Source organism: Heterocephalus glaber, unplaced genomic scaffold (genome assembly GCF_053883595.1).
Source record: "Heterocephalus glaber isolate CG9 unplaced genomic scaffold, H.glaber_assembly_v1.0 deba00001429, whole genome shotgun sequence".
Classification (NCBI taxonomy): domain Eukaryota; kingdom Metazoa; phylum Chordata; class Mammalia; order Rodentia; family Bathyergidae; genus Heterocephalus; species Heterocephalus glaber.
In genome coordinates, this window is record NW_028258294.1 from 28,200,477 (window position 1) to 28,212,709 (window position 12,233).

General features: G+C 41.9%; 1 protein-coding gene and 1 pseudogene across 2 annotated transcripts in view; one reads left to right on the top strand and one right to left on the bottom strand.

Moving 5' to 3' along the window:
• The window catches only part of LOC110344323 (high mobility group nucleosome-binding domain-containing protein 3-like), a 638,706-nt gene that overhangs the window by 98,217 nt on the left and 528,256 nt on the right, over positions 1 to 12,233 (top strand). The gene's annotated exons all lie outside the window — the stretch shown is intronic.
• Positions 1 to 12,233, bottom strand: part of LOC101723871 (phospholipase A1 member A pseudogene) — a 48,126-nt pseudogene that overhangs the window by 11,116 nt on the left and 24,777 nt on the right.

Consider the following 12,233-nt stretch of genomic DNA (forward strand, 5'->3'; position numbering starts at 1 on the left):
CATGTACACACACACACACACACACACTTCTTTTTGGGGGAACTCATTTCCATGGATTTTGTTTCACCTTAGAGAACTTAAAATTGTGGGATAATTTACTGTCACTAAAATGTATTACTAATGTGGATTCTTTAAACCAAATATAATAGTGAAATTATACGTTCCCAACCAGGACCTCATGGATGGTATGCAAGCACTCTTACCACAGAACACCCCCACCCCAATTTCTAGTGCTCAAGATTGCTACAATATGTTTTGCATCAAGGTACTAATAGCCTGATATCATAACAAGGGCAAATGTGAAAGGATGGAGTAAAATGAAAATACTGATGCAAGACAGAACTTTGATATTCTAGTCACAGGACTGTATTCTTCTTCCTTTTTCCCAGACCCTTATTAACTTCTTCTGGTACATAAACCCCTTTACCCCATCACTACAAACATTAACTTGGCAAGAACAACCTGCTGAGGGTTTTATCTCTTACTAATTTTCACCACAAATTTTCTCATACAATCAATTCCACCAAGCTAAAGTTCAAAATCCAACTATATACTGAAATGAAATCAATTATCTTTGCTCCACGTCAATCTGAGAAGATATTTAAAAAAATTTGTAGAGTATTAACTCTTAATAAGTATTCAAAAATACTCAACTATCTTAGTATCTCAGTATAAGCAATAGTATCTGTCAGTAAGTGAACTGGCAAAAGTCAGAAAAAATAACACTATAAGACTTTAACACTGTACCATTTTAAATTTATAAGTTGGATAAAGACATGTCCTGATTATGCCAGTAAGTATTTTAGTGCTTGTTATGGTACATTTTCAGATTGATTTTACTCTTCCTTGGCATAATGCATTCAGAATGTTACCAGCCAGGGTTGTTGAACACATTTGGGCTTGTTTAGATGACTTGGAGACAGTCATAAAAGTTTGGGATGCATTGCATTTGTTATCAGTAATAGCATGTTTTTAAAATATGAGTCATAGGGTTCAGTCTTAAATACAATAGTGTTTTTCAAAGAAAGTGTCTGCTTATCTCTTAAAGATTTTTCTTGCAGACATGTAGCTTTACTAATGAGTTTGGAATACCTAAGTAGGATTGTGCATGTCCTAAGTTCTTGTTTGGGCCTCTGATTTATTCCATTTAGGTATTGTTACTTAAGCTTATTTTCGAAAGGAAGGTCTTCCTAAAAACAATCTGTGGTGCTGGTACTCACATTAGTATTTATTCAGATGAATTTCTAGAAGAAAAAACATTTATTAAAGTATTTTGCCCAGCAGTTTATCCAAATATTTGGTAAACTTAGATATTTCTATGCTTTCTTGATTGAATATGCAATTATTATATATGCAAAAAATTAGGATCAGGGACAGAGATGAATTCTAACGTGACAGAACATGAAATATCTCAAATATTGGTTTCCATAGTTGGCTATTCTGTATAGTTGTCAGTATATTTTGAGGAGATAGAAAAAAAATTTGCATGGCAAAAATGGTGAAAGATAGATTGCTACTCAGGCATTACTAACATTTTCAGTTTATACGATTTAAGGGGAGGTGAAATAAGAGTAAATTTTTTTACATCAGACTTCATAATTTGGTAAGTTAAATTTAGAAAGTCAGAATGGAAAGTGACTTTTAATCATTCTTTCATTCTTCAATCAATTGTTTCTTGATGCCTTCACTAAGCCAGACTAAGGGCGGTGGTTAGTACTAAAAAATAAATGGGACACTTTCTTAATCCTCATGGGGGAGATAGGTTTTAAAGTAATCATAATGCAATAATTACTGCATGCTATGCATCTTTCTAATATTTTACGTGCTCTACGCCTTTAATCCTTACGGTCACCCAAGGAAATAGGTGATATTTCCCCCTCTTTGTCACAGATAAAGCACAATAGGCCAAATAACTTACTTAAGGTCATAAAGCCAGTAAGTGGCAGAACCAGAATTTGAACCCAGACAAGCTGGCTCCAGAGGTCAGTCTTATACCAGTGTTTTACTGCCTTTCAGTGAGTCAAGTACCTGAGCATTCTAAGTGAGTCAGTTGTCCACTGCGTTCCCAATAGGGGTGGATATCTGCCTGTTATAGGCACACAGAACTGGTTCTGGTGGAGGTCATGGAGTGGTTAGGGGAGAGTGGAGTCTAGTGATGTGCAGGAGGACCTTGGTGATGGTTTAGTCTGCTTGAGTTTCCTTCCCTTCCTTTCATAATTTCTGAGGATGTGTTACATGTGGGTTTGCTGCTAGGCACTGGAGACACAAGGATGGCTGTAGCTTAGTTGGGGGCTGCTTGTCCATACCCAGCTGCCACATGGTGTGGTCAGTGCTCTACTAGCAGTGTGGACAGGGCAGCTGGTGGGAGCAATGTGGAAGGCTTCATAGAGAAGGCAAGGGGCCCATCCTGTGAACCAGAAGTGGGAGGTTATAGTGTATGGCTGCTCCATGAGACTTAACTATGAGTAGCTAATCAAACTAAATGGAGCTCTAAGTCCCTGTGAGCCAAGATTTATGAAAATCTAAAAGCTACTCATTATTTAGGGCAGCCCTCTGCTCCCTGGAACTGATGTGGGTCTCGGTCTATGGTTTCCATCTGTAGGGACCTGAGGCTGCTCTTGCAAGCTGGTCTTCCACCATCTGTCTAACGCAGCGGTGCCTCCACAGCTTCGTGCCCAGGCCAATCTGGCTCTAAGATAGTGGACAGCTTGGGATGTGGCTCCAGTCTTACTGTGTCACACTGTAGCAGCCAAGGCCTGTGGTGTGGTGTGTTTGGCTCACAGGGCACTACAGTCCCACAGACCTGCACATCTCAGCCCTCCCTAGCAGGCTGCACTAGAGCCTAGCAGTCTGCAAAGTGAGGTCAGGTAGACCTGCCCCTTGGTGATAGGGGAGTCTGGCCCTTAGGAAGGGAGGCTTAACTCTTAGGAGGGGCAATATTCCTTTCCTGTTGCTTTGGAGAAGCATGATGTCCTGTAGTTTTCCAATAACTGAAGCAACAGTATTCCAGGGAGAACAGCATGAGCTAAAAGCAGAGGTGTTCCTGGGTCAGGGTTTATTGAGAGTCTGTGCACTGTGATGCGGGGTATCTTTGGGAGACTGGGTGAGAGAGGGAGAAGTTAGGCTGGGCAAGCTATGTATGGAAGGGAGCTGGAGGCCCAGCTGGTGGGAAAATTCCAGCATTTACCTGAAGCAGAGTAGTGGTGTTACAGATTTGGAGTTCAGGAAGATCACCATGACTTGGTAACTTGGTGTATATGTATGCTGTTAACAAAGGACCACTGAGAACAGCTTAGCTTACTGTGTGATTTCCTCCAGGGTGGGCCTGCCCTGTGCTGTCCCGGTCCCTTCCAGGATGATGTGTTATGGGGGATGATATAGCCGATAGGCACACATGACAAGATGTTTGTCCCACCTCACCTTGGCTCTTAATCCAATGGGGAGATGACATCCCATGTCCCATGGGAAAAGAGAGTAGCAAAAATCAGTCTGAATGGTGACAATTTTGTCTACTTGACTTTGGAAAACAATAACAAAAAAAGGGGTGGAGGAGAGGGCTTAGAAGGCTCTGCTTAGCAAAAATGAGGAAGAGACTAGACCAAGGGCTTTTTACTTCCCCAGGATCCCAGCCAGATACAGTTTCAAGGACTCAGAGCTTCATGTCTGAGCCTAGAAGATGCCCAACTTCCCCAGTCCTCAAAGACTGCAAAGGCAGAGGGACACAAGCCACTCTGGCATCAGAAAATCCAGAGCTGGGTAATGAGATGAAAGAAAAAAGTGCCCAGCCGTGACATTAAGTGGAATTTATTTTCATCATCCCAGGTTCCCTATTGTATGGCATACTCCTTCACCATCTGCAAATACAGTCATATTTTAGGATACAACTCTGAGAGTTTCAGGGCTCTCTGAGAAATAATGGCTCTGTGCTGTCACTGCATAGATATGCCCTTTTCAAATATACAAAACAGGAAGGTGACCTGCCGATTCAGTGGAAGGTAATAAACACACATTCAATTAGAATGACATACATTTAATCACAATTGTTTAATGGTATTTGAGATTTCTTATTTAATCAGTAATGAGACTACCCAGCAATTAATATTCCTGGAATCACGGCTGCCCTTACCAGTGCAGTGTTGATTTTTAAACGAATCTATTTTATATCCTCTTTCTATTTCTGGAGTTAATAAAGGTGCTCTAATGAGTTGTATTAAAATGTCAGTTTCTTCTTTTGTTGCACCCACAAGTTTATCATGGTTTTTAATCAAAATACTGAGTTAATTTGAAGGAAGAGGGTTTTGGACCTCAGGTTTTCCTTGAATGGAGAAGCCAATGTGAGAGATGGCTTGGCTCATTTCCCTCTGACTCTTCCAGCCATTTTAGCCGTGGCTGCAGAGGTTTGAGGAAAAGGACAGCTTCCTGGGTTACCTGTGTGGCCACATAGGGCCCTGAACTTAGAGGAGCCTGAGCTTGGTTTCATGCTCTACTCTTGAAAGTTTTAGTTCCTTTGGAATGAGAGACCCCACCTTTTTGTTTTGCATGGGGTTCTGTAAATGATGGAGCCAGTCCTGTGTGAGAATCCATCAGATGGGCATGGCTGATGGGCAGAGGGCAGTGCCCCACAGGGCTCCTTAGCTAGTGCCAAGGCCCTCTAGGCTGAGGAGGGAGAAGTGTGCAGGCTGGTGGGGGCAGGTGAGGTGAGATTTGCCCCTGTGTTTCCCACAGGACCTTTTCTCTCCCAGAAACTCCTTTCTCTGTACAGTCCTAAGGCTCAGGCCTCAGGAATATCACATGAAAGAGGATTCCAGTGTAAGACACACTCATAGACATTCTCTTTGGGGAGGGAGAAAAGGTCTTTTTCTCCCTGAAATCCATTTTTGAAAAGTTGTAACAATGGCTAACATTTATATAGTCTTTATTATAGCTGAGGTGCAATTCAAAGCACTTTACATATGTTACCTCATTTAATATTCACAACAACTCTGTGACATAGGTGCTATGATTAACCCCAACTTGGAAAGGGAAGAAAGAAGGTTAAGTATATTGCCCAAAGTCATAAAGCTAATAATGACAGAGTCTGGGCAAGCCAGCTTCCATCCAGATTTATGTTCTGGCATAGTAGAAAGAAATGGGCTTTGAAGAGAGGCAGATCTGTGTTTGATGTTGCTTCTGCCATTTGTTAGCAGTGTGACCTTGGACAAATGATTTAACTTCTCTGTGTCCCAGGTCCCTCATTTGTAAAATGAGGATAATAGAATGTAGATAGGGCTGATGTGAAAGGTAAGCAAAATAATACATGCATAGCATCCAATCTGGTGCTTGACACCATAACCAGCTTAATGCAAGCCAGCTCTCTACTCTCTTGCAAATGTGTACCTAACCTCTCCTCCAACAGGAAGCCTTTCTTGTCTACTCTCAATGCACATTCCTCACGCGTATGTTCTACTGTTTCCTCTTTCTTTACATTAATTTAGTTATCAGTAGTTTGAGCACATGGTAGATTATTAATTCATCAGTTACTGTGTTCTGGATGTGAGCAAACCACTGTGAGGAGTACCGACACTATCCTGCACCAGCAGACTCAGAATCTACTTGGGAGATGTAATCTTCACACATTGGAGACAAAAAGGACTAAGCATTCTATGAGTGTGTCAAAATGAGTATACAAGGCCGGGGATTTAGCTCAGTGGTTTTGTTGCCTGCTGGGCAAGCACAAGGACCCGAGTTCGATCCCCAGTACCAAAAAAAACACAACAACAACAACAAAAAACATTTTCACATCATATGATGCCTCCTGTTGCACTTTTGGGCTAGGGATTTAGCTCAGTGGTTCCGGCGTCTGCCGTGCAAGCACAAGGTCCCAAGTTTGATCCCCAGTACCAAAAAAAAAAAAATGAGTATACAGAGGATGGTGAGATTGTATGATTTTCATTCATTTATTCATTTACATATTTAAATGTTTGTATTAGGTATTGTGCCAGATGCTGGAAATATAACAATGAAAAAAACCAGTGGGATCCTTGTGCTCATGGAGTTTATATTTTAAAAGAAGTGATAGGCATTGAATAAATAGATATATATATAATTAGTTACAGTTGTAAGAAGCGAGAGGAAAGGAAGCAGACATGTGATTGGTGCTCAAAAGAGGGAGGCAGACTGCTATAGACCAGAGTAATTGTAGTTTGTGAGAGAGGCTAAATTGAAAATTGGTAGCTGTATATCACTGAAGATGAGAAATGGGGGCCCAAAGGTCAGAGCATAGGAAGAAATAATGCTCAGGATATAATATACAATAATTGTACCTTAAAATGCTTTCACATATGTCTTGAGGATAGATTAAGTCATGCTGTAGTAACAACAACCACAACAAAGATTTATATCTTGTTCATCCTACGTGCTCAGTGGGGGTCAGTGGGGGACTCTGGTCCTCATAGTCATCCAAGGATGAGGAACGGCTTCACCTCTGTTCTCCGGATCACCACAGCAGGGACACGGCAGTTGTGGTGGGGATAGCACAGTGGCTCTTAGTTATCTATTGATGTATATAACACAGTTTCCTTAACTTACTGACGTAAAACAGCATGAACTTATTATGTCACCATTTCTGAGGGTCAGAAACCCATGTAGTTTAGCTGAGTGCTCTGGCTCAGGGACTCTGAGACCACAGTCAAGGTGTCTGCCAGGCTACAGCCATCTCAAGGGTCAAATGGGCTAGGATAAGCTCCCAAGCTCACACACAAATGGTTTTTGGCAGGATTTGATGGACTGAGTGCTGAAGGCCAGCCTGACTTTATTGCTAGATGACCTTCTCCATAAGGGAAAGCATGTGAAAAGAGAGAGGGAGAAAGACTATGCCAGAAGGTCTGAATCCACAGTCTTTTATTATCTAATTTTGGAAGTAACATCCCCATCACTTTTGCTATATTTTATTTCTTAGAAGCTAGTCACTAGGCCCAGCCCACACTTAAAGGAAGGAGATCAGACAAGTTGACAGATGCAGGAGGCAAATGTTGCTGGGAGTCATCTTAGAAGGTGCCCACCACAGGCTCTGTTTGCTTCCACCTTCCCTCCATGCCCATTCGAGTGTGATACATGGCTGTCATGCTTTAGAAGGAGCAGGGAAATATAATCCTACCGTGTGCCTGGAAGGAGGACTGGAATATTGACCCCATAGCATCAAGACTCACTTGCTAATGAGTAGATCTGTGGAGGGGTTTAGCAAAGAAAAGGTTAGAAAGTCAAGTTGGGGTTTAAGGGACTGACTTGAAGGAAGTAGGCAATCAATGACTCTTTTTGAGAAGGAGAGTAATTAACCAGTGATTCTTAAAATAATTACCATCGACTAGCTTTTATATTGAAAAGCAGCAATTCATGTGAAAGGTAAAAATTCAGATCTAGAAGGACAGGTAATAAAAAGCAAGGTTCTTTACCACCTTTAGCTCTTAACTTCTTTTTCTAACAGCATCAAAGAGTTTTTTTTTTTGGTACTGGGGATCAAACTCGGGACCTTGTGCTTGCAAGGCAGGCGGTAGAACCACTGAGCTAAATCCCTGGCCCTCAAACAGTTTTTAATTCCCTTGGATATTGTGGGACCATTTAGGATATATGCACTACATATGTACATATATTTTCCCTCTTAAATCAATTATGTGTCTTCTCACTTTGTTCTGTGTCTATTTTCCACCTCATCATGTATCTTGTAGGTGTGTGTATTGTATAATTTCATATCACCTGTAGATAATGCCCACTCAAGGTTTTAGAAAGGCTTAAATGGTTGGCTATGTGGAATTGAGCAAAGATAATGGAGGAAGCAGTCCAACTGAGAGGCTCTTTGAATACTTCTGATTATTTTCATTCATTTATTCACCACTTTGGCATTTGCTGTGCCCTGTGATATCAAGTCATATAAGAAATGATCCTGGCTTTCAAAGAGCTCAAGGTAGTGAAGACAAGTAAACAAATAAATCATCATATGATATGTTTGAGTGTTGTAACTGGAGTGAAGTGACAAGTGTCTAGACTGGGATGTCTCCATGAGATAAAAAGCATGAGGTTGCACGAATACTCTTTCTTTGGAAAAAAAGTCAACAGGTACTGTCTGACAAAGGGTCGCTCTGGGCCCTCTTGAAATATCTTCCATTTATTCCACACCCCTTGTTTGCTCTTCAACATACGCATCGACGCAGTGTCTGATGCGGATAGGGTTGCCCCACAGACTAAGAAAAAAGCTCAGGAGAGGCTCATGATGGAATCCATGGTTTCCCTGCCATTTGTCAACCTTTGCTAACAGCATCTCTAGCTCCTGCCTGGCTGTTGAACAAACAGTGAGTGAATTCTTGATTATGCAGGAAGATGAGCCTCTGATTCATTTTTGATGTTCAGTGTTATGAGGCAAACTCCTTGGCCATCTGTTCAAAGGAGGAACATGGTACATATTTTGATTATTTTATTTTTATCTTAATCAAGTGGCAACTTTCCATCTTGATGCATCTTAACCTGAGCAGTTGTGGCTGGGAGGCAGCGGGCTTGAACAGACTGATGAGGGAGGGAGGGAAGGAGGATTTGCCACCTGGTGCAGTGCTGGAGTTGAGAGCGGGAGCAAAGGCTCCTCAGCACAGCCTTTCCCCTCCCTCATTAATGAAGAAATTGCCAGCCCTCCAGTGGCCACCGAAATGCTTAGAGCGCCAGACTCCTGGGGTTCATTGCATAAGTGAGAACAGAAGTCAGAAAAGGTCAGGACCTGCTAGTTACAGCCAGGGGACCCAGGGGAGCCTGGGGTGGGGACAGAAGGCACTTGGAAACTGGAAAGCAGCAGGTCCCTAAAAAGGGAAAGGGAAGTGTCTTAGCTGTAGCTTCCTAATTGGAAACAGCCAGAATGTCTCAGCTTAGGTACTGACAAGAGATTTAAGTTTTTCTAGCCATTGGCATTTGATGGAAATGTGCAATTGTGTTGTGGGAGTTGGCTCTGGGATCGCGTGGAATGAGCGAGATGGAGTAGAGTATTAATCCAGCTATTTGTCATAGTTTGGGTTTCCCTGAAAGCCAAGCCTAAAACAAGGATTTGGGAGCAGTGGGTTTGGTTGTGAGGTGATCAAGGGAAAGAGTAAGAGTGCCAGGAGGGTGGACAAGGAGGGAGGCAGGAAAAAGGACGAGGCCTGATGAGGACCTGCCAGCACTGCCTCTGGAGTGGAGCTCGTGCACTCATTCACTGATTTCTGACCCTGTGCTTGAGGGCTGTCCTTGAGGATATTAATCCTTTACCTTCAGATGGCCTGTGCACTGAGCTTAGCCTAAAAAGCCTGGGGCAGGCCTGTAGGGAGACAAGGAGGGTACTTCTAGTAGTTGGCTGGACCCTGCCAGGGAGCCTTCTCTCAGCTGTAGCAGGAGTCCCCGGTGGGACTGATGGGAAGTGGTTTTGGGTGCAGCAAGCACCCCCGTCACTCCTGGAGCAAGGCAGTGGGGAGGGGCTGGAGGGATATACCCAGTCATCAAGGGTGATCAGAGTGTGAGTTTTGTTGGGATAGTGGGTACTGATCGAAGGCCCCAAACACTGATAGGTGAGAAATCTCCAGTTCTGTGCTTGTACATTACTAAGCCTAATTTTGACTCCATGTCCCCAGTGTATTGTGATAGTGGCAAATTTCATCTCATTAGTGTCTCTCCTCCTCGTGTGTCAATCTCCTTCCCACTTTGTGGTTGCCTCTAGGTTACCGGATGCCTCTGAGCAGGTATCTATACAGAGCAGACCAGAATGCTTAAACTGTGTATTTTTTGGGTTCTGTTTTGTTTTTGTGGTGGTAATGCTTCTGATTAACTAGTCAGGTTGAATATGCTGAATATTTTCTTTTTCTTTCTTGTAAGTTGCTTTATTTTGTGCACTTTGGAAGTCTCCCATGAATCACTGGGTGCAGACCATGCCCGCTTATAAGAAGATGCAGCAGCTCTTGTGACTAGTTACTGTACCACTGTACTTCTAACAGTGGCTTGGTCCCCTGTGATGTAAGAGCTCATTCTGGTGGCCATCTCCAAGTGACACAGTGGCCTCTGTGTGTGCAGGTATTGGCACTCTTGACACCTGGAAGGAGTGGCTACATGTCCTTTGTTAGTTTGGTTATAAACTACTCTATGGCTCTGTTTATTTTTTGACTTCTTAGAAAAGCCCTTAAAGTTTTAACAATTAAAATGATTATTCTATAAACCTAAATATTTTGATGTATAGTTTTGAGTTTTAACACATGTATAACTCCATGGAACCACTCCAATACAGTCAAGTATCAGAGCTGTTTCATTGCTCTTAAAAGCTCCCTCTTGCTGCCCCTTTGTACTCACACTTTTCCTCACTTAAAACCCTTGGCCACCACTAATCTGTTCTCTATCACCACAGTTTCTCATCTTTTCAAGAATAAAGTTTTTCTATTTAAGATATTGGAGTACAATGGAGTACAATTCAATACTTACAGTAGTTCTGGTCTTGAGTTAACACACATACACACACACACACACACACACACACACACACACACACACGTACCTGTTTTCTGGTTTGCTGGAGGAAGGATTATACAGCCTTTGCAGAGTGGCATGTCCAGGTGGCTGGCCATGAAGATGCTATTAGAAGGACACTTCTTTTTTTTTTTAAATTAATTTTATTGGTACATTTAAGGTGTACAATATGACATTCATCATGGGAAATTTATGCCTTTACATAATCCATCTTGGTTCTTATTTTTCCCCATTCCCTTGCCCTCCCTTCAACCCCTCCACTCCTCCCTATCTACAAAGACTTTGTTTCCACTTTTTATTTTTCTCATATTAATTCCATTCCCTTCTTTCCTTTCCCCCATCCTTCCCACTTCCCCTTCCCTTTTACATCTTTTCTTCCTATTTCAGATTACCTTTTAGTCCTTATTTACACTTTCTAGAAGGACACTTCTGAAGGTGACTAATTTTGTCAATCATATCAACCTTATGGTATTTCAGAGCAAATGGCTCCCCTTTCTTTCTCTTGAACTTATTCTTTTTGGGACTACTGTAAGATGAGTTCTTTCTAGCACTGCCATGAAGTTTCAACAGCAAAAGTGGTCTGCTTTTGAATGTTTTCATCAGACAATGGTGCATCCACCTTCCAATTACTTGCCAGCAAAATCAGCCCCTGATATTGGGAAGAATCTGGGCTTCTGCATTTTTAATTTTTATCTATGGTTCATTATGGAGAATGGTGGTCTTTTTTGTTTTTTGTTTTTTTTAAAAATCTGCTTCTTGGCAGTGAGTTCTCCAGAGATAGTAGATCTAAAAGGAAGATTCAGTGTTGTTGAAATTTACTCACATTTAGTGTAGGCTGGGTTATTAAGGAATCTAGTATTACAACTGGGGTTGGTATTAGAACACTCAGGGAAACACTGTTCATATTAATTGGACTAACCTGCCTTAGTCCATAGGACCATTGAAGGAATAAATTTGAGTCTGCTCTGAATAGGGTAGGAGACTCTGAGAGCCTCCTTGTCATTGCCCATCTATTCTGAAGTCTGGCTTGTGATCTTAGGGATGGGTAAGAGAAAAAGGGAAATGAATTTCTGGGATATCTGCAGGAATGAGATTTGTCTGCAGAAGTAGAGCTGTTTTATTTTGCACACTTGGCATGTGGATGCCCATGATCCATCTCTGAGGCCTCCATGGAAACCTTATTCTTAAGCACACACATACTCACACACACTACAAAGGAACTGGACTCATTTAAGGCAAAGAACTTTAGGAGATTTTATGTATCTATCATCCAGGTTTAAGCTTGACTGTGAGTGACAGAAAATCTAACACAATAATGGCTTAGGATAAATAGAAGTTTATTGAGTAACATTCTCACATAAATATAGGGTGTCTTGAAGTGGAACAGCAGTTGCACAATTACTAAGAACCTAGGCTCTTTGCCTTCCATTTTTAATATAAAGTTTCTACCCTGTGGTTCAAAGGAGCGGCTTAAGCTCCAGTTATTATGTTTCCATTCCAGCCAGTGAGAAAAAGGGAGAAATTGTACTCTCTTTAAGAGCTCTACTCAGAAATCACACTTACCATAACCTCTTACTTTTGTTTTGACTTAGCTTATAGCCTATCTGGCAATATCCTATGAATCTATTGACTTAGCTTAGAAGCAAGGGAGTTTGGGAGATGTGGCCTGCCACAGCCATTTGCCTCACCAAAAATCAGAGAATACCCATAGGACAAGATAAGGATATAGC